General features: G+C 37.8%; 1 long non-coding RNA gene across 2 annotated transcripts in view; it reads left to right on the top strand.

Moving 5' to 3' along the window:
• The window catches only part of LOC139361797 (uncharacterized), a 30182-nt gene extending 6958 nt beyond the window's left edge, over positions 1-23224 (top strand). The window contains exons 2-3 of one of the 2 annotated variants that reach the window (XR_011619438.1): positions 2624-2808; positions 22931-23224. This is a non-coding gene — a long non-coding RNA (uncharacterized lncRNA). Of the gene's footprint in view, positions 1-2623; positions 2809-15483; positions 15581-22930 lie in introns of those variants that run through there. The other variant, XR_011619439.1, reaches the window with a different exon arrangement.
• Positions 23225-27286: the final 4062 nt, after the last annotated feature.

The raw sequence follows: 27286 nt of genomic DNA, 5'->3' as shown, positions 1-27286 counted from the left end.
TGAAATTAGTTAAGATTTTTGGGGACTGTTGGGAAGGCATGATTGGTTTTGAAATGTGAGCAAATGTGAGATTTGGGAGAGGATGGGGCAGAATGATATGGTGTGATATGATTTGGCTGTGTCTCCACCCAAGTTTCATCTTGAACTGTAACTCCCACAATTCTCATGTATCATGTGAGGAACACAGTGGGAGATGATTCTATTATGACGGCAGGTCTTTCCTGCACTCTTCTCATGATAGTGAGTCTCAGGAGATCTGATGATTTTAAAAAGAGGAGTTTCCCTGCACAAGCTCTCTTCTCTTGTCTGCCGCCATGTGAGATGTGCCTTTCACCTTCCACCATGATTGTGAGGCCTCCCCAGTCACATGTAACTGTAAGTCCAATAAAACTTTATCTTGTAAATTTCCCAGTCTCAGGTATATCTTTATCAGCAGCATGAAAATGGACTAATACACTCAGTATTCCTCTCTGTAAAATAGATATATTAAAAATATATACTTTTTGCTACCTCACTTGAAACTTGTCTAGAAAATCCATACATAACATGGCAAAAATGCTTTGGAAGTTGTAAAATACAATACAGAGAACCCTGACTTTCTTTTCTAGGCTGAGCATGAAGACCATTATCCAAGATGGTTTGAGTGTTTGACAGAAGAAAGTAAGAGGAACTTGAGACTTACTGAAAAAGGAGATTTCCTGGTTAGGCATTAGTCTTAAACATCTAAATTGAATCCTGAGTATTTATTTAGATTCCACAAAGGCTGGCAAAAATTATGTCCTTCTCCAGTTTCAGCTGGAATTACACACAATGAAAACATTGCTTTGGTGTTTAATTGCAATAACTGGTATCATACCACTTTTTTGTACAATGATGCATCACAATTATCTGAGATTGATTTATTGCTTTGTTGTGAAAACTTGTTTTTCATTGATTTTTTCCCCCTCAGTGCTCTTTTTCACTAATTGATTGATTTGATTGTTAGAGCTTCAACTCCATCTCTGAAGATGGATTGGAATAATTATTGCAGCCTGCTGTTTAATCATTCTGCCACACAATTACTGCTGCTATGTGCTCTTCAGTAGCACTTTATTAGCTGTAGTAATTGTAATTGAGTTTAATAATTTCATAAGATACTTAGATATGATAACTTGGTCATTATTCAGGTGGCACTTTTATGGAATCTGCAGGCTCCTGAACAAGTGAGAAACTCATGCTAATTTCTCCTTTTGGTTACCTGTTAAGAAGTACTTGAACATTACACCTCCCAGTCAATTATAGTCATAAATGCCCAACCTGGAGAGGTGGAACAAGGCATTCCATAGCTCAGAGAATACCAGTTGTTTAAGAACCTGAGCCTGAAAAGGGTAACACACTTTCCTTGATTGCCACCATCCCCAAGCCTGGGAATATTATGAAGTTATGCTACAGAGAAAGAAAATAATATCATTGTTTGTTAATTGTGTATTATAATGTTTTTTGATAAGCCTGTAATGGCCTTTCCCCAAGGTTGCTTTTTCTCTGGAATCCACATATGCAGAACAGGGTAATCTTCTGAAGTAGAACACAAAGTTTTAGCAGTGTGAGGTGAAGCATCCTTTTCTACCTTCCCTTTGTTACACTGACTTGGGTAAATTCTCACTACCACCCCTAGACTCTGTACTGAACTTGCCCCCTCCACATCTTTGATAAAGAGTGTGGGGCAAGGGACCAGAACAAATACCAGGGGCTGCTATAGTTAATATAATTTTATTTCAAAACTCGAGATGTGAGCTCATTCCTAATTCAACTGCACATGTAATTATTTACTCAGTGTATTGCTTTCCACACATTGAAGACAGCCACATGTATTTGTGATGTTTGAGATTAGTATAAAAGAGCATTGCTCTAGTGTTAAGTTATATTAATAGTCTGCTGTGTCAGAGTTGCCTAGACTGGAAGCAAAACACTTTGGAAGCTAATTCTGATTTCCTCTTTTGTTTTCTACTTTAATCACAATTATAGTATTCACTAAATCATTTGGGAAGAAAACGGGGGTTTTCAAAAAGCACTTGCTTTAAATAATTCTTTCTTTCCCCATCTCTTTATTTCTTTTTTTCCTAATTCTCTCTCTCTCTCTGACACACACACACACACACACACACACACACACACACACACACACACACCCATTGACTACATTACTTGTTCTGATTATCTCATATGTCAATATCCCCAATTTTGGAGTTTATAATTTGAACAAATGATAATCTGCATGCTATGATAAAGAAAACTCTCCAGACTCGTTTTGAAATTTGGAAATGTACAGTTTCCTTCCAATTTTTGTTTTTTTTGTTTTTTCTTTGAGATATAGGAAAAAAATTGGAATGTAGAAGCTTTATGTAGAAATACTCTTTAATGAATTATGCTTAGAGTAATACACTCTGCAGAATTTTTTGCAATTATAATTTCTCTTATTAATTTTTGATATGGTTCGGAAATATTTTCCAATCCCACTGCCCCTCAGTCAAGGAAGGCATGTTGGATGGAAAATAAATGGTGAAATTTGCAAGCAAATGCAAAACATAGAGATCTGGCAAAGATCTGTAATACAACAGCAAATATTTTGTGTTTCTTTCAATAGAACACATTGACAAATTTAAGAAGAGGCATCTAGGTTTGACATAAACCTAATGTTTCCCAACTTACCTTCATTAGTAGCTTCAAACACAGTTGAACCTTGCTCTGATTTTGCGTGGTAGAAGAGAAAGGATGCAACCATGTCTGACCATGTCAGATAAAGAATCAATAGCTGTTCACTTCTGTAATGTAAGCTATCATCTTTGAACCTTCTTGAGCACTTTCACTTATCTTCAGAAAATATAATCTGACTCAGCTTGTTTCACGGAAAGCACAAGGGATTTCTTCCCTTTGAGTTAAATGGAAGCTAGGATTCTGTAGTCCTTTTTCATCAAGTGTATAAGTTTTAGTAGAAGCTTAACCTATAAGGATTTTTTGATCTGCAGTAATAGATTGTAAGCACTATGCATTTTTCAGAGATACTATATACATTGATTGGGTATTTATTTTGTATATAACCACCAATTATCTATTTTAACCATCAACTTTAATAATAATAATAATAGCATTGTGGTCAGCTGAATAATAGCTCCCTAAAATATCCAGAGTCCTAATCCCTGGAACCATGAAAATTACCTTATATAGTAAAAGAGACTTTGCAGATGTAATTAAGTTAAATATCTTGAGTTTGGGAGATTATTCTGGTTTATTTAGATGGACCCTAAATGCAATCACAAGTGTCCTTATAAGAATCAGGCAAGGGGAAATTTGACACAGAAGAGAAGGTCATTTGAAGGAAGTAGAGGGAAGTAGAGAGAGAGGAATCCTATGCCATTTACTTTGAAGATGGAGAAAGGAGCTAAAAACCTAAAAATACAAGCAGTCACTAACAGCTGTGAAATATAAGGAAATGGATTCTCAATTGGAGTCGCCAGGGCTATGTCCTACCAACACCTGATTTTAGCCCAGTGAAACCCATTATAAACTTCTGGCATCCAAAACTCTAAGAAAATAAATGTGTACTGTTTTTAGCCATGATGTTTATGATAATTTGTTATGGCAGCCAATAGGAAATTAATATAAATGCTATCAATAATAGCTAACATATATTGACCATGTGTGCTTTTAGTTATTAGTCAAGAACTGTGGGCCGGGCGCGGTGGCTCAAGCCTGTAATCCCAGCACTTTGGGAGGCCAAGACGGGTGGATCACGAGGTCAGGAGATCGAGACCATCCTGGCTAACACAGTGAAACCCCGTCTCTACTAAAAAATACAAAAAAAAAAAACTAGCCGGGCGAGGTGGCGGGTGCCTGTAGTCCCAGCTACTCGGGAGGCTGAGGCAGGAGAATGGCCTGAACCCGGGAGGCGGAGCTTGCAGTGAGCTGAGATCCGGCCACTGCACTCCAGCAAGGGGGACAGAGTGAGACTCCGTCTCAAAAAAAAAAAAAAAAAAAAAAAAAAAAAAAAAAAAAAAAAAAAGAACTGTGCTAGGAATTCTGCATATATTTTTCTAACTTTGTACTCACAAAGTGATGTAAGGTAAGTATTAAAATTACTCTCATTTTACAGTCAATGAAACTGAGACTCAGAGAAGAGCTGAGATTAAGCCCATATCTGCCCAACTTCAAAACCCCTTCTCAGAATCTGAACATGGATGTTGTGTCCCCAAGGGGTCAATATTCCAGGAAAGAACCACTGCTGCTCACAGGGGTACCTGTGAATAGAGAATCGCCACTCCATAGGCAGCGCAGTGCCTTGAGCTGCTCAACTAAGGATACTTTTTGTAACTTCTTGAATATATGTTAAACAAGGGGTGGATTAATGATTAACGAGTTTTCTGGTAATTAATAAGCAATTCCCAGAACTGAGTGTTCCTCCCCTTTTTAGACCATATATCGTAACTTCCTGATGTGTTCATGCCATCTGTAAACTGTCATGATGCTGGAGGGAGTATTTTTTAGTATGCTAATGCATTATAATTCATGTATAATGAGCAGTGAGAATGTCCAGAGGTCACTTTTGTCACCATCTTTGTGTTGATGGGTTTTGGCTGACTTCTTTACCACATGCTGTTTTATAAGCAAGGACTTTGTGACCTGTGTCTTGTGCCAGCCTCCTAGCTCATCCTATGACTTAGAATGCCTAACCTTCTTGGAATGCAGCCCAGTAGGTCTCAGCCTCATTTTACCCAGCCCCTATTGAAGATGGAGTTGCTCTGATTCAAATGCCTCTGATATATTTCCTTGCTCCCTTTTAGAAGTAAACCCTTAATCCTGAGAGTTACAGAGGGACAAAGATCCATCTTCTGTAACTTCTTCAGACTGAATAGGGGCAATGATATTCCTGCCTAACTATTAGGGTCTCTTGTATTCAGGATAGAGAGGAGCTCAGTCAGAAATATTTGGTACGTTGAGGGCCATTCATAACTCTTGAGTTCCAACAAAAGGTAATATCTGGAAGATTAATAAGTGTTAAATTTTAAAAATATTCAGTAAGCTTATCCTGCTTTCCTATACAAAGAGTACAGCAGCAATATATTCCACAACAGTAAAGCAAAATTATCCCAAGTAAACCAAACAAGAAGGCTTTCCATGAACTGGGCAACTGCTGGAACCAAGCTGATATGGGGGTTCCTAACTGATTCCAATATGTGTCCAGAATTAGAATACTGATCTGGATGTTTACATTACCCATACCTCTTGTTTCTACTGAGCTGCAGTCAGAAATCACTGGCTTGTTCACAGGACAAGCAGTCAGTCTAAATTGCAGGAAAAATCTTAGAAACAACTGATGAGACTGGAATCTAATAACAAATGTACCATAGTTTTTGAAGCATAATTTTTCTCTTCTCAGCTTTCCATTTTTACTAAAGATAAACCATGGTAAAACTGATTTGCTTTATTATACTTGGCCTGATTATTTGTATAAAGTGCAACAAGAATAATTATTTTTCACATAGGATTTTAAAATTGACTTGGATAGAACTTTGTTCCATAGAAGAAATCTCAGATAAGCCTTTTTAAAGTCAAACTCAGACATGGATTTTTACCTTCAAATACCTATGAGTTATGTAAATTCTTCTCCTCTTGAGGTCCCAAGATAATTTAGAGCTCCTGGGCCTGTCATAAAGAGACATTCTTTACTTACCACAGGTTGGAAACCCTGCACAAGGTCTGTGTAGACAAGGTATGAGGCTAGTTTTCCCAAGGGAATTTTATTGGCTCTGTAAATCAAGTGTAATTCCTTAAAGGGAAACACGCCATTCCAGTCAAAGCCTTGGTAAAATAACCAGTTTCTTGAATTGTGTCCTGTTACAAAAGAAAACATTCTTATTGTACTTATGCAAATAACTATACTGATATAAGTTAAGAACACTCATAACTAGTTTTCAAATTCTGGAGAAATCAGGTAGAGAGAAAAAAATATGCTCCAAATTTTGTTTACAGGAATGTGCTTTACTTAACTGTTAAAAGCTGTACATGGCTCAGAAGTTTTTTGACTCTGAAAAACAAAAGATCAGCAACATTTTAAGTAAAGTCAAAAAGATTTCTTCAATCTTCTATTAGCTCAGTCTATGCACTTTACCATCCTATTTGGTATTCACAAATATTTCAGCTGTCCATGAGTCCTGAAAGCCTTTCCTCTATTCTGATGTTACAATCTTCAATCTTATCAGAAACTTGAATTCAAGAGCACCTGCCAAAGTCTTGTAGTTGATTATAAACCATCTTTTAAAGAGGATCAAAACAAGACAACAATTGGCTGTGGATGACGAAAGTCTTAGGGCAGCCATATTAAAACCAAAATTGAAAGGGAAATTTTGGTAATTTTTGTGGCATATAAAAATTTTACATAATAATTATAATTGTTAACAACATACACTAGTCTAGAATTTTAGTTTTTCATAATTTTGGAACATATTTATTTATAATATATTTATACAAATATAACCCAATAACATATTTACACAAATATAACCCAAAGAAAGTCAAACACTGTTTCATATTTAATGATGCTTCCTGTATGGATTTTATACCAACTAAGCCAAATTTCACCTTTACGTTAGGGTACTACTAATGTTAAACCCAATCCTTAATACAACCTTATAGACAAATTTACTCAATCTTAATCAGTTTAATCATAAGGTAAGATTCTTATAAACTTTTTTTCCTCACCTCCCCAGCAAAATGGGTAATAAACCTTTTATAATCCTTTACAATTTTTGTGAAAGAGCAGGTCAGTGCTCTAAGAAAAACCTGCTGTGCTTTTATTCCAATGTTCAATTACAGAAAAACTGAATACTCCTTTAACTTCAGCCAATATGTTCACACACAGAATTTCTTTTACGAGCTTAATTTTTCACAAACCTTCCACAACTTCCTCAAACATTCAGCTTTATCTTATCTAACTTAAAACAATATTTTAACTCTTTAGTCTAGGCAGAAAAATCCACATTCCCATAACTTTTTATAATCTTTTACCGAAACCAAATTTCACTTTTCTTACACACCTTGCATATAAAACTGTCTTTTTTCCCCAAAGATTACTAAAGTCATGTGAACTAAAAGACATTACAGTTCTCATTTTTCTGATAAAATAGTGATTTAAGTTCTTATTTTTAAACCAGTTAATAAAAGCTCTTTTATGTCACACAAGTAACATATATAAATACACTGACAGACACAAGATTCAGTAGTTGTAAGATTTTTTACTTGTCAATTTCTTAATTGGATTACTGGCTTCAGAATGGAGCCCTTGGAGGAACAAGGTCAGGAAAGCATGAAGTTTCTATAGCCTAATAAGCAGGCACAGCTGGAAGGCAAAACAGAGCCCCCAAAATTAAGGGTCCCATTTTATACCAGATCCTAAATCCCCCCACCCAAACAAGAACGAATTGACTCATCTTTCATGGGAGTCTTATCTCTCAGTTGGAGATAAGAAGGTATTTCCATACCTTCAAGGTGGCAAAGAGCATGCTTCTCTAATCCAAACATGCAAAGAACTAAGTATTCACCCATAACTGACATCAGCCATTCCTAAAGGGATATTTCGTACCTAGTTATTACACTCCAAATCTCTCCCATAATGCAAAGTAATTTCTGATACCAGGAAAAGTAAAAAAAATCAGATAATGCAATGCAAAACAGAATAAAACCTTAGATTTTGAGAAGAATCTATTCACTTTCAATTCCTAGGTTTCCAAGAGGGAAACAGTGGTTTTTCCCAAAATGGGGTCTCTGGCACCTCCTTTTCTTCCCAAGGAGTCCCAGGATCTTAGAGTTTGAATATCCACTTTTAGGCTTTTAACCATAGCACTCTTTAAAAAAAAATTCTTTAAAATTTCATATTATCCAACTTCAGCCACGCCAAACCACCAATATTTCTGGTTTTTGAATTTTACCACAAGTAAACTGCCAGGTGCTCGGAAAAAGGAAAATTCAAGACTGTTTATGGAGAGGAAGAGAATCAACAAATGTTCATGCAGACATCAAACCAGAATGGACTCATTCCCTAAGCTGAGAATTGAACCCAGCCTGCCATTTTGAAAAGACAAAGCTCTAGCTACTGAGCTACAGCACTGGGCAGTCTCCATTGCCCTTCCCATGAGGATACTAGAGCAGCCAATTTTGAGCTCACAAATGATTTTAACTGCTCAAGATAACTTTTAGGGCTAACTATGATATGGACCCCAAAATTCCTATCTGCTGGATGTTGGAAATCAAGAGAAAGTATTGCCACATGCTTACAAGGTCAAGTGCCCAAAGACATAAAGCAAGACAAAGGGGAAACTTCATCCAGTTTTTGTTTTTGCTTTTTTTTTGTTTTTGTTTGTTTGCTTGTTTGTTTGTTTTCAGGGATCTGCAGCAAAGTTTATAACTGACCTGTTTTCTGGGCCATCTTGTACAGTGGGCTTACGGGTGTCCTAGGCCTGCATTCTATCCTAAGGTACCTCTTTTAATGACAGAACAATACAGAAGGACACACAAAGCACATCCGATTTGCTACAGCTTAAGATTGGCCTCTTTTTTCCCCATTAATCAACACTTTGCTGTGGTAGGGGAAGGTGAAGAGCTCAGGGAGGCCAGAGAAATACCCAACCATCCCAGAGAAACTAAATCAAAAGTTCAGGCAGCTGCTTGTCGGTCAAGAAGGAAACTTTTCCAGCAGTCCCACTGGCTCTTAAGTTACCCCCTTTGGGGAGGAAAAAGCTCCCATATTCCATGGTCCTGCACATTCCTAATTCTGTCACCCATATCCATGAGCAAAGAAATGCAAGGCAGGTTAATCCAAAGGCAATGGTGGTAAATATTCCATAGTGCCAAATCCATTTTTAGCTAACAGGAACTTTACTGAGAGGGGCCTCTAACCCCCTAAATCTTAGGACTCTAACCCTCCTAAGTTGGGCCTTGAACCCAAGTTTAATCAGGCATCCTTGCCTTTCATTAAGAGGGGCCTTTAACCCACTTTGTCTTAGGAAAAACTCTAGCTCCCCTGAGTTGGACCTCTAACCCAATTCCATCCTTTTCCTGGGTACCCCACCACTTACCCAAAGTTAGCCAATTGGTGCTGCAGTCTATTTCCTTTGGGTAAGGGGTCTCCTCAGTATCATCCCTTTGGGTTTCACCAGGAAGACGTTACCAGAAAGAAATCCAGATTCAGGCCCCAAGGGAGGGTTCTTGGATCTTGTGCAAGAAAGAACTCAGGGCAAGTCCATAGGTGTAAAGTGAAAGCAAGTTTATTAAGAAGGTAAAGGAATAGAGAATGGTGACTCCATAGGCAGGTCAGCCAGAGACATAGCTTCTTATGTCACCGACAGTAGATTGAAATAATCATTCATTCTTCATAGATATTCTGAGTGCATAAAGTTCCTACTATCTTGCAACTTACAATCCTGTGAGAAAAATAGATAAGCAGATTCAAAGTTGAGTCTTTTGTAAGGATAACCTTAGGGGTATGAGTGGGATATTATGCACAAACATATAAAGAACATGAGCTTGTGATGGTGACACTAGTAATATGAAGCTGGAGTGGGTATTACAAAAGCCTTCCTGAGGTAGTGACATTTGAGCTGACTTTTGAATGAGAAATAGGAACTGTCCAGCTAAGAGAAAGCTGAAGGCCCTTCAGGCAGAGAGAGTAGCATACTCTAAGGCCCTGAGGCAAAGGAAACTGTGGAACCTTGGGCAAATTACAAGTCATTTGTTGTGGTAGTAAGGGCTGCATTTGGCAGGGAGGGAGGATACAGTAGGTAGGAGGTGATGAAAAAAGAAGCTGGAGAGGAGGCCAGGAGCCAGTCTAAATAAAAAGGCACTTGAAAGTTTCAGTTCTACTGCATCCTTTTTCTCAGATCATTCTCTCTCTTTAGCTCAGTCTAATCTGTACTCTCCCTTAATTAGTTCACACAATCCACTCTTTCTAAGGTTGCCAATTACCTACACTATATCCAAGGGATATTTTCTAGACCCTTGTCTTATTTGACCTCTCAGAAGAGTTTGACACAGCTGACCACTCTCCTTGAAAGGCTCTCTTTCTTAATTAAGCCTCTCTGGTATCATGCAATGCCTCTCTGACTGCAATTCAGGTTTCCTTTCAAGTCCATACTCCTTTACCCAATTTTTAAATGCTGGACTTCTCCAAGGTTGGGTCCTGAGTTTCTCTTATTTTCTCACTTTACTCTGTCATCCTCCATGTAGGTCAGGCACTTCCGCTATATACTCTCATAACATTAAAGCTTTTTCATCATAACATTCTGGTTTGTAATTTTGAACAGAATCAATGAAAATCAATCACCCACCATTCCCTCAATGTTTGGCTTAGTGTACACACTCATTACATATTGACTGAATAATTAAATGAATAAATTGTACAATAGCAGAGAAGAAACATTGAGGCATCTGAATTTGATAATATTTGCATGGCTATAATGTGATGAATAAATGAAAGCAAGACAAGATTGGAGGCAATTAGAAAGCTGTCGTAATAACCCAAGTGAGAAATATGTGGATCAAAACTAAACAAGTAGCTGTGTAGGGGCAGAAAGGAGACATATTTGAGAAATATTTATGAGGTGGAATTCAAAAAATCTGGTGATCAACTTAATGTGAGGACCAAAGGAAAGATAAGAATTATATCTAGTTTTATAGTTTAGGTGGTCATGCAATTCAGTGACACAGATGCTATATGGGAAAAGAAGCTGGGTATAGATTAAATATTATAAATTTAGATTAAGATACATTAAATTTGAGATCTCTATAGTGGACGCACCAGGTTTTTAGTATGTGAGTCTGGCACTGATATGGTTTGGCTGTGTTCCCACCCAAATCTCATCTTGAATTGTAGCTTTCAAAATTCCCACATGTTGTGGGAGGGACCCAATGGGAAATACTTGAATCACTGGGGTGGTTTCCCCCATACTGTTCTCATGGTAGTGAATAAGTCTCACGAGATCTGATGGTTTTATAAGTGGAAACCCCTTTCTCTTGGTTCTCATTCTCTCTCTTGCCTGCAATCAATGGAAGATGTGACTTTCACCTTCCGCCATGATTGTGAGGCTACTCCAGTCATGTGAAACTGTTAGCCCATTAAACATCTTTTTCTTTATAAATTACCCAGTCTCGGGTATGTCTTTATCAGCAGCATGAAAACTGACTAATATAGGCACTCAGGAGAGGAAACTGCAGATATAAATTTATTATTATGAGAAACATGGATTTGTATTCACCTTCCCCTTCCACTTATTTTTTTCTTTTGTCGTCCCAAAGCAAACATTGAATAGTTGAAACACAAATAATTTTATTCATTTTTCTGCTTCCTATCAGAAAGGAATTGAGGCAAAACTACAGGCCTTAATTAAATGCACTGTGGTGGAAGATAACTATTTATACCAACTGCTATGGCTTGAATGTTTATCCCCTCCAAAATTCACGTTGAAATTTAACTGCCATTGTGATGGTATTTGGAGGTGAAATCTTTAAGTGGTGTTTAGGTCTTGAGGTCTCTGCCTTCATGAATGAACAAATGCCATTATCGTGAGAGTGGGTTTGTTATTGTGGGAGAGGGTTTGCTATTGTGGGAGTGGATTTGCTTCTTCTTCCTCTCTCTCCATCTCTCTTTGTCTTACCCTCTCATTGCCCTTCAGACATCTGATGACTTACACTGTGTTATGATGCAGCAAGAAGGCCCTCACAAGATGCTGGCTCCTTGGTCTTGGACTTCCCATTCTCCAGATCTATGAGAAATAAATTCTATTCATTATAAATTACCCAGTCTGTGGTATTATCTTATTGCATTACAAAATGGACTAAGACATAAACCTTGTTAGAAAAAAGCCAATATGGCCTTCTTTTTTGCCATGAAAATATATAAGTTTTCATAGTGGATGTACATTATACAGTAAGAAGTTCAGCCTCAAGTAGGTTTGTTGAGATTTGGCTGGAAAAGGTTTATTAATAAAACATATCAAAGTATTTTAAAAATATAGTATCAAAAAGCTCTACTCATAACTGGAGTTTTGCAGTTTCAGCACTTGGCTATTATGGGGTGGCAGTAATGAACTCTGATTTGGGCTGTGAGAGAATGAGCTAAGAGAAGAAAAAAGCAAGGTCATAATTTTCTGCTGATAAGCCCTCTCTACATTCTGGTAAGATTCACAAACAAGGCTTAGTGGGTCTAGGTTTATCCGTAAAGTGCTAGAGTTGTTATATAGTCTTAATAAGTAGAATTCAAAATGAACTTCAACAGAAATGTTCAAATCTTCTAATCATCCAGAAATCCTTGCCTAAACTCTTCAGGGCAGGATGGTTTTGAATCATTATATATCCACACAATGACTTTATTTTGTCCTCATATCCAGCTCTTGAGAATGTAATAGCCCAAGGTCTCCTAGTTTATCTATTTTTTTGGTGTTGTAGGTTGAATTATATACCCCACAAAAGATATGTTGAAGTCTTAACCCCGAGTATCTGTGTGTATGATCTTATGTTGAAATACAATCTTTGCCTGTATAATCAAGTTAAGATAAGGTCATTGCAATGGATTCTAATTCAGTATGACTGATCTCTTCATAAGAAGAAGAAAATATCATGTGAAGACAAAAACACACAGAAAGAGTGCCATGTAATAAATGCAACTGAAACCAAAGAACACCAAAGATTGATAGTCACCACCAGAAGCTAGAAAGAGGAAAAGATGTTCCTAAAGGGAGCATGGCCCTGCCCTGCTGATACCTTGATTTTAGATTTCAAGCTTCCAGGACTGTGAGAGTATAAATTTCTATATTTGTAAGCCATCCAGCTGTGTCACTTTGTTATGATAGTCCTAGGAATCTAATACAGCATGTGAAGAAAAGGTTGTCATTTGACAGCCAAAAGGACAAGAGGCAGGACATTATAAGAAACTCCCAGAATATTCTACTTCTTAATTCTTCTTAATTATTGGGAAGAATGGATGCAATACCCTTTAAGACATTGTATAACCTTGTATTAGACTATTATTCAAGGCAATAATATGAAAGGAGGAGGATGGTATTTATTTGACCAGGGAATATCCTGAAATTTCTAAAATGATGATGTTCAGTGTGACACAAACTAGTGTCCGTAGCTTCGAAGTAAAGATACTTTTACTTTAAGAGCTTGAAACCTGCCCCACAAAGATTTAATTGATTTCTAATTTATATATTGTATTACCTTTGTTGTCACATTTGCTTAATTTCTGAAGAAAAGGCCTGTTCATTTTATACAGGAATACTTTGTTTTATTGTGTTTTGTTTTACTGCACTTAGCAGAGATCGTGTTGTTGTTTTTTTCACTAAAGGTTTGTGACAACCCTGCACTGAGCAAGTCTTTCTGTGCCATTTTTCCAATAGCATGTGCTTATTTCTCTGTGTCACATTTTGGTAATTCTCACAGTATTGCAAACTATGTTATGATTATTATTATTACCATCATCATGATCAGTATAGTGGTCTGTGATCAGTGATCTTTGATGTTACAGACATAATTATTTTGGGGCACAAAGAACCATGCCCATGTACGATGGTGAACCTAATCAATAAATGGGTATTCTGACTGCTCCTTTCCCTGTCTCTCTTTCTTTCCTTGGACCTTCCTATTCCCTGAGACAGAACAATGCTAAAATTAAGCCAATTAATAACCCTATAATGGCTTCTAAGTGTTAAAGTGAAAGAAAGAGTCATGCATCTGTCACTTTAATTCAAAAGCTGGAAATGATTAAGCTTAGCGAGGAAGGCATGTTGAAAACTGAGATAGGTTTCTTGCACCAAAAAGAACCAAATTGTGAATTCAATGGAAAAATTATTGAAGGAAATTGAAAGTACTACTCCAGTGAACGCACAACTGATAAAGTGCAACAGTCTTAATACTAATATAAAGAAAGTTTTACAAGGTCAGGAGATCGAGACCACAGTGAAACTCATCTCTACTAAAAATACAAAAAACTAGCCGGGCGTGGTGGCAGGCACCTGTAGTCCCAGCTACTCGGGAGGCTGAGGCAGGAGAATGGCATGAACCTGGGAGGCGGAGCTTGCAGTGACTGGGGGACAGAGAGAGACTCTGTCTCAAACAAAAAAAAAAAAAAAGAAAGTTTTAGTGGCTTGAATAAATTAAAATATTCACAATATTCCCTTAATCAAAGCAACACCCTAACTCTCTTTAATTGTATGAAGGCTGAGAGAAGTGAGGAAACTACAGGAGGAATGTTTGAAGTTAGCAGATGTTGGTTAATCAGGTTTAAGGAAAGAAGCGATCTCCATAACATAAATATACAGGGAAAGCAGCAAGTTATACAGAAGATCTAGCTAAGATAATTGATGAATGTGGCTGCACTAAACAACAGATTTTCAAAGCTGACAAAAAAGCCTTCTATTAGAGGAAGATGTCATCTAGGATTTTCATGGCTAGAGAGGAGAAGTTAATGCTTGGCTTCAATGCTTCAAAGAATGGGCTGACTGTCTTGTTGGAGGTTAATGTAGCTAGTGATTTTAAGTTGAGGCCAATGCTCATTGACCATTCCAAAAATACTAGGGCCCTTAAGAATTATGCTAAAGCTACTCTACCTATGTTCTATCAATGAAACAACAAAGCCCAGATATGAGCACATCTTTTTACAGCATGAGTTGCTGAATATTTTAAGTCCACTGTTGAGACTTACTGCTTAGAAGTTTCCTGTTAAATATTACTGCTCATTGGAAATGCACCTTGTCACCCAAGAGCTTTGATGGAGATATACAAGGAGATGAATAATGTTTTCATGCCAGTTAACACAACATTTATTCGCAGTCCATGGATCAGGAAGTAACTTTGACTTTCAAGTCCTATTATGTAAGAAATACATTTCGTAAGGCTATAACTGCCATAGATAGTGATTCCTCAGATGGATCCAGGCAAAGAAAATGGAAAACCTAGAAAGGATTTACCATTCTATGTTCCATAAAAAACATTTTGTGGTTCATGAGAGAAGGTGGAAATATCAACACTAGCAAGAGTTTGGAAGAGGTTGTTTCTAATCCTCATGGATGACTTCAGTGGAGGAAGTAACTGCAGATGTGGAAATAGCAAGAGAACTAGAATTGGAAGTGGAGCCTGAAGATGTGAATGAACTGTTGTAACCTTTTGATAAAACTTGAACAAAGAGGAGTGGCTCCTTATGGGTGAGCAAAGAAAGTCATTTTTTCTTGAAATGGAATTTATTCCTGGTAAAGATGATGGGAACATTGTTGAAATGTCAGTGAAGGATTTAGAGTATTTCATAAGCTTACTTGATAAAGCAGTGGCTAGGTTTGAGAGGATTGACTACAATTTTGGAAGAGCTTACACTGTGGATAAAATGCTGGAATTTTAGTGAAAGTGAGAGTTAATCAATGCAGCAAACTTAATTATCATCTTATTTTTTAAAATTCCCTACAGCTACCTCAATCTTCAGCAGCCACCAACCTAATCAGCCAGCAGCCAGCAATATTGAGGCAAGATACCCTACCAGCAAAAAGATTATGGTTTGCTGAAGGCTCAGATGATTGTTAGAGTTTTTATTGCTAGTCTTTAATTAGGGTATGTACATTTTTTTAGACATAATACTGTTGCACACTTGAGACTATAGTATAGTGTAAACATAACTTTTATATGCAGGAGAAAATCCAAAAAAATGTGTAACTTGCTTTAATGCCATATTTGCTTTATTGAGGTGATCTGGAACTAAACCAGCAATATCACTGAGATTTTCCTCTACTATTATTAAAATATTAACAAAATATTACAAAATATGTAAATAATATTTTATATAATGTCAGATAAGATTGCTCTGTTTTAGCATATCAGAGTAACTAGTCCCAAGCTATCATAGGTTATTGAATCTAAGGATAATAATCCTGGCCTTCATGAGTTCTAATCCAAACACTAAATATAATACCTCACATGAGTACTAACAGTAACCTTAGTATGTTTAAGTTAAACTGACACTTGTAATTTATCAACCACTGTTATATTTTTCTTGTTTTTTTATTTTTTCAAATGTCAGAGGACATTTTTAAGAATGTCTAACAAATAGAACTAAATGGAAAAAATAATACCCCTGGTAAAGTGGTGGCTAGTAAGGGGACATTTACAAATGTAATACAACTTACTGAAGAATGAAAGTAAACTGACACTTCTGACATCGTATTGAATAACTTCCAGTCTTAACTCTTTACAACATTTGGAGTCTGTAAAAAAAATTACCGTATGTATTTGAAGGCACAATTATAATATCTATTATTACCTCACTAGTAACAATTCCTCCCATATAGACTTGAAAATTCTATACCATAACTCATTAACATGAGTTTCATTTTCCTAAACCTATAAAAGCAAATTTTTTAATTCCCGTGATGGTTTCTACTCAATCCTCTACATTAGGTTGTTGACTAGTTGCAGCTCAGTGGAAGGCCTGCTTCCTACAGTGTCTTCCTTGTGCACCATGTTTCCTGGCTTCAGAAATGTCATTTAATCTTAGATGCTCTCAGAGTACTTTGGTGTAACCACCTGAAAGTTATTTAGATTTAAGGAGAAAATCTATCTTTCCATGTTATACTCTTCCAAGTCCTTCTGCTAAAAAGGTTCAAAGGTCAATGCCTTACCCTATGGAGCCCTCCAATTACATTATATTCATTTTTCTGAACTTGGAATGTGAAAAGGAGTTTCTCTGAGACCTCTATTTTCAGAATAACAGTGAACTGAATAGATTGTCCAATTACTAGAGACAGATTTATTTTGCACTCTATTTTGCTGAAGGTGCTCCATTATACTTTGTTTATACAATAATTCATACCTATATGGACAAATTATGTCTATATAATGAAACCCTTTAAGCCAGCTTAGGGAAGGTATACACTAATTATTATAGTGTTTGTTTCAATGTATATATGACCTTCCTCGTTTACTACAATCGGATATTTTGATCTCTTCTTCAGTTGTCTATATTCTCATGTAGCCTCGCTTCTTTCCCAAATATTGTTCAAGTATATATGTTTTGTAATTTTGTAAATCAGAGCTCCATACTCACTGGCCTTCCTATTCATACTGTACCATGACAAAGTGATGTGCTTTGGATTTGTGTCCCCACCCAAATCTCATGTTGAATTATAATCCCCAGTGTTGGAGGTGGGTCCTGGTGGGAGGTGATTGGATCATAGGGATGAATTTCCCCCTTTGGTGCTGTTTTCACAATAGAGTTCTCACAATATTTGGTTGTTTAAAAGTGTGTGGTAACTTCCCCTCTCTCTTTCTTCTCTGCTGGCCATGTGAAGATGTGCCTGCTTCCCCTTCACTTCTTCCATGATTGTAAGTTTCCCGAAGCCTCCCCTGCCGTGCTTCCTGTACAGCCTGTGGAACCATGACTGAATTAAACCCCTTTACTTTATAAATCACCCAGTCTCAGGCATTTCTTTATAGCAGTGCAAGAACAAACTAATACAGAAAATTGGTACCAGGAGTGGGACATTGCTAAAAAGATACCTGAAAATCTAGAAGCAGCTTTGGAAGGGGGTAATGGGCACGGGTTAGAGCAGTTTGGAGAGCTCAGAAGAAGACAGGAAGATGAGGGAAAGTTTAGAACTTCCTAGAAACTTTTTGAATGGTTGTAACCAAAATGCTGACAGTGATATAAACAGTGAAGTCCAGGCTGAGGAGGTCTCAGATAGAGATGAGAAAAATTGGGAACTGGAGCAAAGGTCATTTCTATTAATCTTTAGTAAAATAGTTGGTTGCATTGTGCCCCTGCTCTATCGATCTGTGGAACTTTGAACTTGAGAGTGATGATTTAGGATATCTGGTGGAAGAAATTTTTAAGCAGCAAAGCATTCGAGGAATGGCCTGGCTGCTTCTAGCAGCCTAATACCCATATTCATGAGTAACAAAATGACCTGAAACTGGAAGTTATATTTAAAAAGGAAGCAGAGCATAAAAGTTAGGAAAATTTGCAGCTCAGCTATGTGGTAGAAAACAAAAGTCCATTTTTCAAAGGAGCAATTCAAGCCGGCTGTAGGCTGTAGAAATTTGCATAACTAAAAGGAAGGCAAGTCCTAAAGCCAAGACAATTGGAAAAAGCCCTTGGAGGCATTTCAGAGACCTCTGTGGCAGTAGCCTCCCCACCACAGCCCTGGAGGCCTAGAAGGAAAGAATGGTTTCATGGGCCAGGCCCAGGACCACACTGTTCTGTGCAGCATTGGGACACTGGTTCTGGCATCATGGCCACTCCAGTACCAGCCATGGCTAAATGGTACAGCTTGGGCCATTGCTTTAGAGGGTGGAAACCAAAAGCCTTGGTAGCTTTCATGTGGTGTTAAGTCTGTGGGTGCACAGCATACAAGAGTTGAGGTTTTGGAACCTCCACCTAGATTTCAGAAGATAATGGAAAAGCCTGGGTGTCCAGGCAGAAGTCTGCTGCAGGAGCAAAGTCCCCATGGAGAACCTCCACTAGAGCCGTATAGAGGAGAAATGTGGGGTTGGAGCCCCCACACAGAGTCCCCACTGGGGCACTGCTTAATGGAGCTGTGGGAAGGTCACTACCCTCCGGACTCCAGAATAGTAGATCCACCAACAGCTTGCACCATGCACTTGGAAAAGCCACAGACACTCAATGCCAGCCTGTGGAAACAGCCGCAGGTACTGGGCCCTGCAGAGCCTCTGAGGAGAGCTGCCCAAGGCCTTGGGAACCCACCCCTTGCACCAGTATGTCCTGACTGTGAGATATAGAGTAAAAATAGATTATTTTGGGATATAGATAGATATAGAGTTTTAAGATTTAATGACCATCCTGCTGGTTTTCAGACTGGCATGGGGCCTGTACTTACACGCCCATTGTATCTTGGATGTAACTATCTTATTTTTAAGTTTACAGGCTCATAGGTGGAAGAGACTACTTGTCTCAATTGAGTCTTTGGGTTGTGAACTTTTGGGTTAATGTTGAAATGAGTTAAAACTTTGGGGGACTATTGAGAAGGGAAGATTGTATATTGCAATATGAGAAGGTCATGTGATTTGGGAAGGTCCAGGAGCAGAATGATTTGGTTGGACTTGTGTCTCTGCACAAATCTCATGTTGAATTGTAATCCCCAATGTTGGAAGTAGGGCTCAATGGTAAGTGATTGGAACATAGGGTGGATTTCACCCTTTGGTGCTGTTCTCATGACAGAGTTCTTATGAGATCTGGTTGTTTAAAAGTATGTGGCACCTCCCCATCTCTCTTTTTCTCCTCTCCTGGCCATGTAAAGACATGCCTGCTTCCCCTTCACCTTCTGCCATGATTGCAACTTTCCTAAAGCTTCCCCACCCATGCTTCCTGTACAGCCTATAGAACTGTGAGCCAGTTAGACCTCTTTTCTTCATAAATTACCAGGTCTCAGACATTTCGTTATAGCAGTGTGAGAACAGACTAATACAGAAGGGGAGGACAGTACCTATTTCAAGAGTCTCTGGGTCTAGTTCTCCTTTATAGGCTGAATAGCCTCCTTAATACCATAACATTCATTCTTTTTCTGTTTTGAGAGGAATGGAAAAACAAATTATGACTTAAGTAAGTCACATTAAGATCTATGTGCACCTTTCTAAACAATGTGCATCCCACAGCATTGCAGCAAATAGAATATGTAATTATTTTCTAAAAGAAAACTTGTGTTTCAATGTTGCTAGTATAGGAAAGAAAGAAAAATCTGACTGCTCTCCCTACTTATGAGACGATGGGTTTACTGTTAGTGTCATCACCACAAATTGTACCTGCCTTCAGAGAGGCTACACCAAGGGTGGATGTACTTTCTCCCTTTGAAGCACATGTCTCATTTTGAGAAAACTCTGTAACTAGTTTATACAAAGGTTAGAGGTCTAAATTTGCTCCAATATCTAAGAGAGAAGTATATTGAAAAAAAGGCTGGAACCAAAGTGAATATGTGACTGTAAGGTAACATTACTCAAAGTCATGATAAATAGGGAATAGAATAACACCAGACTGGTCTCTAGCTCTCTTGATAACCTAAAAGGCCTGCCTCATAGCTTATTATAAAAACAATACCAAACAAAACAAAAAATAAGTCTAACTTGAGAGATGATCCATCCCTACATTGGCCAGCATTTACACACATATACACTAAGCATTGCCTCTCCTGATTCACCCTTCCTCTTCCTTTCAGAGACAGCAGTGCCCACATGCTAATCCACCCGGCTACTTTCTTTAAAACTCAAGTCAAACATCACCATCACCATGAGGCATTTTCCAAAGTTAAAATGCTTTCTCATCAGGGTTCCTTTTACAACCTGCATGCATCCTCCCAATAACCCCAGTTGTATTGTTTTTATCACAGTGCCTAGCACATGGTACTTAAGAGTTGAGTGGTAAATGAATAAGCCAACCTTATCAAGTACCCTCTGAAGGCTATATGATTAACATTATGACTTGCTAAATCAAATTATAGAATATTTCAGAACTTAAAATTTAAGCAAATACTATCAATTTCAGTTAAAATGGAAATCAACAGAACTAAATCTACCAAAGACTCCATAGGAGCAGAATAGGAAATAAACTCTTCCTCCACAAGCATGAAGAATACTATTTGTGGGATTATGACTATGATGATTTTTTTCCACTCATTTATATAACATGGTGTCTTAGCTGCATGCTGTCCAATGGGCCTTGACACCAGGTTATCCATGTCTCTTTTCTGTGTATTGTGGTCCCCCCAACCTCACTCTGGTCAAATTATCTGTTGCAGGAATGCTTTCATGCTCTTTATAGCAGCATTTGCATATTTTTCATTTCCATAGAAACATCTCCACTGACTCAGAACTGCCTCTGTCCTCTTAAAACAGAGATATTTATCTTTCAAACAGTGGAATATGCATGACATAAGACAGACGGGAGTGCTTTCCCCGTAGTCTTCAACTTAGACTCTCCTCTTTAAAGGAATTTATAATGGTCTGCCTTTAGGTTATTTATTTATATTTAGCTCCATGACTGCTTTTCCAGTAATGACTTTAAATATAAGCAACATAAACCCATCTGGAAATAAAATTATGCACTAGCTTCATGACAAAAGATAATTACATTATAATCAAGCTGTCATTTTTGGAGATAGTAGGAGATGAAGCATGTTGTAAACTGACACGGGAAGTCTATACATTGTTCTTTTGAATATTCTCCACTGTGGCTGGGAGTACAAAGATTCCTGGTGCATAATATTAGACTTCATAACTGGGAAATTTCTGGAAGTTACCAAACATTTATTTTCTGAAGGTAATGGCTACTAGTACTCAGAGGACCAGAATCAGAATTTCTGTGCTCTGGATTAGAACTCAGATTAGCTACAATAAAACCACTTGGATTGTGCTCAGTTTCAAAACATGAGCTCAATCTGTTCAATTTTCTAACTTATCTTTATTCTTGGATTATTAATTTACTTCTTAGATTGGTAGGAGCTTGGTACTGGCATCTTCTGATATGTTTGGCAGAATATGGACAGTTGGCTGATATGGGAGAGGAAACTGATATTTTTAGGGGAGAAAAGGGCTGTCATTGAAGTTATTTTTCACTACTCTGAGTTCAGTTTTCTCTTGCAATAATGAGATAGATCACTGGTTTTTCATGGATGGGAGGATTTTTTTCTCTTTCTTGAGCTTAAGATAGCTTCTATAATAAAAGAACAGTATACCTTCAACTCTGTACTTGGCTATCCTATCAGGAGAGGATAAATGATATAACTGAGATATGAACAGGACAGAGATGGGCTTATCAGAAAAGGTGCTGCCAATACTTGTCCTTTGTTAATTGCTTCTGTCACAATGGAGAACACATCACTTCAGAGGTAATCTGTTAGTCAAGGAATCCCAGGAGAGCAGCCTTCTGTTGCCTCCTTTCCTTGACACTATCATTGCCCAAAGGGATCAGAGAATGCTTGTACTAGGGTATCATGACGCCATAGTCCCAACCTTCAACTCCTGGGACTCTGTAATCCCCTGACTGACACTGACAGCACAGTCACTAACTATAAGTCACTTTGCATTCCCCAGCCTCTGAAGTCAAGGTACTAATTTTTTCTAGTCTGCACTCACCTTCCTCACCTCTAGCTTTCACTCATATTTCTTGGTGAATTTCAAACGAGGCCAGCAGTATTTTTCTTTTCCAGTAGAAAAGTGTGGCCCTCAGCCCAGCAGTATCATCTTCTGAGAGTTTGTTAGAAATGCAGAATATAAACCCAGCCTCACATCTTCCCACAATCAGAATCTGTATTTTAAGAGGTTCATCAGGCAATTAATATGCACATTAAAGTTTTGATACACCGTAATTAGTAGGTTCAAACTACTAGCTGGTGTGATTTAGCTTTGGCTTCGCTGCACCCACCCCCCAGTAGGCAAGGAATCAGGTATACATGGTATATTTCACTGTTTATTGGACTAGTCTTTGTATATAGGACATGCCCTAGATTTCTGCCACATCCAAAGCCCTACCCAGAAGCCCAAGCTCTGCTAGGGTCTGTACTGCTTAGTTCCTATCACTATCACTGGTGATGTATTTGGTGGTGGAAGACGAGACACTGTCTCTGATTTCTGGTTGTGGTTCTTCTCTCAATGGACAGGTGATCAGAAACTATGACTGTCACTAAGCTGATGGCCACTAGCTCCTGCCATCTGTCCTTCTGTCCTGTGAGCAATTCTCACTGGGCCTGCCTTGTATATTGATGATGGCAGTTCAAACTAAGAATGACTTCATCTGTTCATGATATAGGACAGAAGTGCTAAGAAAGGCACTATTTCTGGTCATCATATGTTAATGGCCATGCTAGGATCTTCTAGATGTAATCATAGTATCCCTGTTCTCTTCATTTTTTCATAGAGCCTAGTGCAGCTGAAATCCCAGAAGACCTCACAAGTGTGTTAAATTTTCACAGCTGACCACTTAAAGGCAGTTCTCTTCAAATGAGAGGTGAGAAGACCTGGAGTCTGAAGCAAACTGACATACATGTATTTCCTCCTACTCTGAAAGGATGGGCTCCCAGTCATCTTTTCTGCAAAATATTTGACTCAGTAGACCCTGGAAATTCAACATATGGGTAATCAACCTATAGATCCTGAGAGGATTAATAGTTGAATAATGTGCAAGGCCTTAACTGAAAACAAAACAAGAATAAATAAGAATGGCTATGAAGAGTATGATTTCCTTGTGGTTTCTTCATCATGAGACACAGACCAGGATTCTTTAGAAAATTAGAGTTGATTTCAAAAGGAGACTTCTCTTTCAAAAGGAAAATTCTCTAAAAAACATCATAGACACCTGATTCTTCTGTTTGCCACATAGCAGATATGGGCCTGACTTGTACCTTGCAAAAGGGAATTACCTAACATATTAATGTGTTCTAGAACTTTAGGATGGTTCCAAACATTGACCCTGGGCATGATGTTTCAGAGGATTAGATATGGCATGCAGGACTGAGCCACATAAGTTTGCTGTCAACCACTAAGCTATCAGAATTAACATGCTTTCTACATTAGCACTGGATGGCAAGCAACATTGCTGAGAAATATGCCTTTGATTACTATTTGGTTTTCATAAATGTCACGCCCTACTTTTGTCACCTATATTAGGATTTACTTAATGATAAAAAAAAAAACCTAGAATAAGTAAAAAGAGAAAGAAGGAGGCTATGCTGGGTGAAACAAGCAGGTGGCATTAAAAAACAGTCATTTAGACTGAAAGAACCTCAAAGAAAGACCCAATGATGAAACACACACACACATACACATACACATACACATACACGTACACATACACATACACATGCTCATGCACATATACACATCTACCTATAGGAACTAATTGTATATTAATCCCATGCCTCAGAACATGGAACACACCATTGAGTTATGGGCAAGGGTCCTGGTAGCAGCATCAGTGCCTCTGTTTAGATTTCTGCTCTCTTTGACATCTCTACATCTTGGAAACACTATGTTATAGAGTAATAATAATACGTAAGTTTATTGTGCACTTGTTATATTTCAGACCTTGTACTGAACACTGTATGTGTATTAAATCTTTTATACACAACTATAAGTAAGGTTTCAGAACCCATGCTGGCCTGCGGTGGCGCAATCTCAGCACACTGCAACCTCTGCCTCCGGGGTTCAAGGGATTCTTCCGCCTCACTTACATAGATGAGTTTGATAACAGTCAAGCTGAAGCTAAAATGGTAGGATAGTCATTATGAGAAATGATTCAGATCTGAGTTCAGTTCCAGCTCCATCACTGATTACCAATGAGCCTCCTCTGCATTCGTCAAATGCAGCATCCACATCATAGAATTGCTGTAATGATTAAATACTTTATATTCAATACTTAAAATATGGGAAATACTTAATAAATGTTATTATATTAAATATTGTTATTAGAAAAGATATGAAATGCAGGAGATATACCAAGTTTATGTTTGAATTTTAATTTGTGCTGTTTTCAGGAGACATAAATCCTAGCTCTACCACTTACTGTGTGAACGAGTTATTTACCACCACCCCCCAGACTTCAGCACTCTCAGATTTAGAATTGTGACTATAATAATACCTACTCCATAAGTTGTAAGGATAAAATAACACATACAAATTACCTCACACAGAGTGGGCACTTAAATATTATTTAGAAATCAAAGTACGCAAAAATAGCTAATATTCTTCATGTGTCAGTTCCAGATACTCAGCTAATTAGATAAGACACTTACAAGAAAAATTGAATAAATTTTATTTTTGGACCTTATTAAACTGAAAGTCCCTTTCTATCTTAAAAATTGCACTTGTGGAAGATGATCCCTTTGAATTATAATTAAATAGAGTCATCTAAATAATTAAACAATAGGGTATCTATGTATAGCAACTATTTGACAGTTTTTCTCTATCTATTTTAAAGACTTGTGAGTGCACACTATGCAAATGGATTTCCAGGAATTTTTTTTTTAGCATAAATAGACTGTGCAATTTAGGTAACTTAAGCAGCACAGACAGTGTGAGTCATAGTATTTTCATTTTTCTTGAATACGTTGAGTTTTATGACAGCCTTATTTCAGGAACCAGTAACAATGGGGCCTTTGAATGATCCAGGAGATCTTAAAACACGAATTGCACAGAGCGCTTGTTACCTATCAGATGCTCAGAAGTACGAGGAACACACCCTCTCTGCCCAGAGTTTTATGGAGATGAAGCAATATTTTCCTGTTTTTCATGATGAACAGAACAGCAGGTTTGTCAGATGAACTGGTAACTGTACTTTACTTGATACCAAGCCAGAGGTTTCTCGACTTAATTGACTAATATTTCATAGTCAGTACTTCTCACTGCAGAGTGAAATCATGGCTGTGGTTGGGATCAGAGAACAGAATCCAAGAGCAAATGAATCTTTTATTACAAATCAAAATAGCAAATGGACTGAGAAACATAGCATCTTTGTACTATTGAGTTCTACATACCTTCTCACAGAAACAGTGAAACATGTGACTCGTATGTTATGCATTTATTTAAAGGAAAATCTTCACAAAACAAAACATGACATTCCTACCCTCAGGCTTTTTTTTTTTTTTTTTTTTTTGTCTTCCATAGAAACAGATAAGGAGAAAGAACATAGAATCTTGGTATAAATCATTTTGGTTAGTTTGAGGCAGCAGCTATGAGAAATAAATATTTGAACACACACACTCTCAGTCTCTCAATTGCTCTCTTCCACTTCTCTACACTGACCTAAAATCTCCACATCTATGCTATGGTCACATGTACAAGGGTCCAGGCCTGTATCATTTCTCATACTGTTAGCTCATCTTCACTCTGTTCCAACAAAAGCAAGGGCAGCCACACCTTGAAATTTATCTTCAGGCTTCCACGCATCAGTTTGTGTAACTTAGACTTCAAGCTTCTCTTTAATTGACCTTCTGTCTCCCCTTTCTCACTCCCGTTGCTCTTTACTTTGACAGTTATTGGAGAGTAGTGAAAAGGGCATGAGCTGCATTATTAGACTCAAGTTTGAATGTTGGTCCCATACTTCTCTGCTTGTTCATAAGTTACCCAACATCTCTACATCTCCATTTCTTCCACTTAAAAAATAGTGATACCGTTGCATATCAGAATAAGTACATATTAAATATTACCTTTCCTCCACTTTTTCTGTTCTTTATTTCCTTCCCTTCCCTTCCCTTGTGCCTTTCCCACAAAATCTCTGAATTTCTGGGCACTTCCATTTTGTCTTTAGTCACTTCTAACTAAGTGTGTGTCTCAGTCTGGCCTGGACTCTGTGGTTCACATTTCAAATCTACATGCACTAGCTTCTGAGGTTCTGTCTCCCTACTCTCTGCCATAATAATTTTGACAATTTTTGGCCATGGTTAATCCAAATATCCATTTACTCTTGGTATTGAGTGTTGATGGCTCAAATCACACATCAATCCTTTATACTGATTTTTAGTGGTGATTTCAGAGAATGTTCTATCATAACAGACTCTTTTATTTAAAGTGAGCCCTGACATACTTGGGTTGAAATAAACTAACACTCTCTTTTTGACTTATTTGTTGGTATGATGCAATTGACATTCAACGTGACTAGAAAAAAATGTAGGAAGTACAGGAAGAATTAGAGTTTTACAGCTGATCAAGTAGTTTATAGCAGAACTTTATTTTAACAGAAAATCACAGCTCCACTGGTGACCCCCAAATTGTTCCTTGCTATCTCACTAGAGCCCTAAAAATTGCCAGACGATCCTTTCTTTCATTGTCAGCTGACTCCTTATTTCACTCTTCAGCCCAGCAGCTCTTCAAATCTCTTTCTACTCTTCGTTAGCAGCCAACTCCACACCAGACTGCACTCCTTAATTTTAGCCATTCTGATAGGTTTGTAATAGTAACTATAATTATTTGCTAGGACTGTTATAACACAGTATTATAGATTAGGTGATTTTAACAATGGAAATTTGTTTTCTCACAGTTATAGAGGTTGAAAGTTCAAGATTTGGGTGTTAGGAGGTTGTTTCTTCTGAGGCCCCATTCCTTGGCTAACAGATGACTGCTTTCCCTCTGGCTCTTTACAAAGTTGTCTCCCTGTGCACATGTACTCCTGCTGTCCCTATGTCCCAATCTCCTCTCATAGATAGTGGATTGGATGAAGGCCTACCAGAATAGGTTTAAGTGGAATGGATTAAGGTCTACTAGAATGGCCTCATTAACC

Source organism: Macaca nemestrina, chromosome 2, assembly GCF_043159975.1.
Source record: "Macaca nemestrina isolate mMacNem1 chromosome 2, mMacNem.hap1, whole genome shotgun sequence".
NCBI classification, from domain to species: domain Eukaryota; kingdom Metazoa; phylum Chordata; class Mammalia; order Primates; family Cercopithecidae; genus Macaca; species Macaca nemestrina.
Note: the sequence above shows the minus strand (reverse complement) of the source record. Positions and strands in the feature narration are given on the sequence as shown.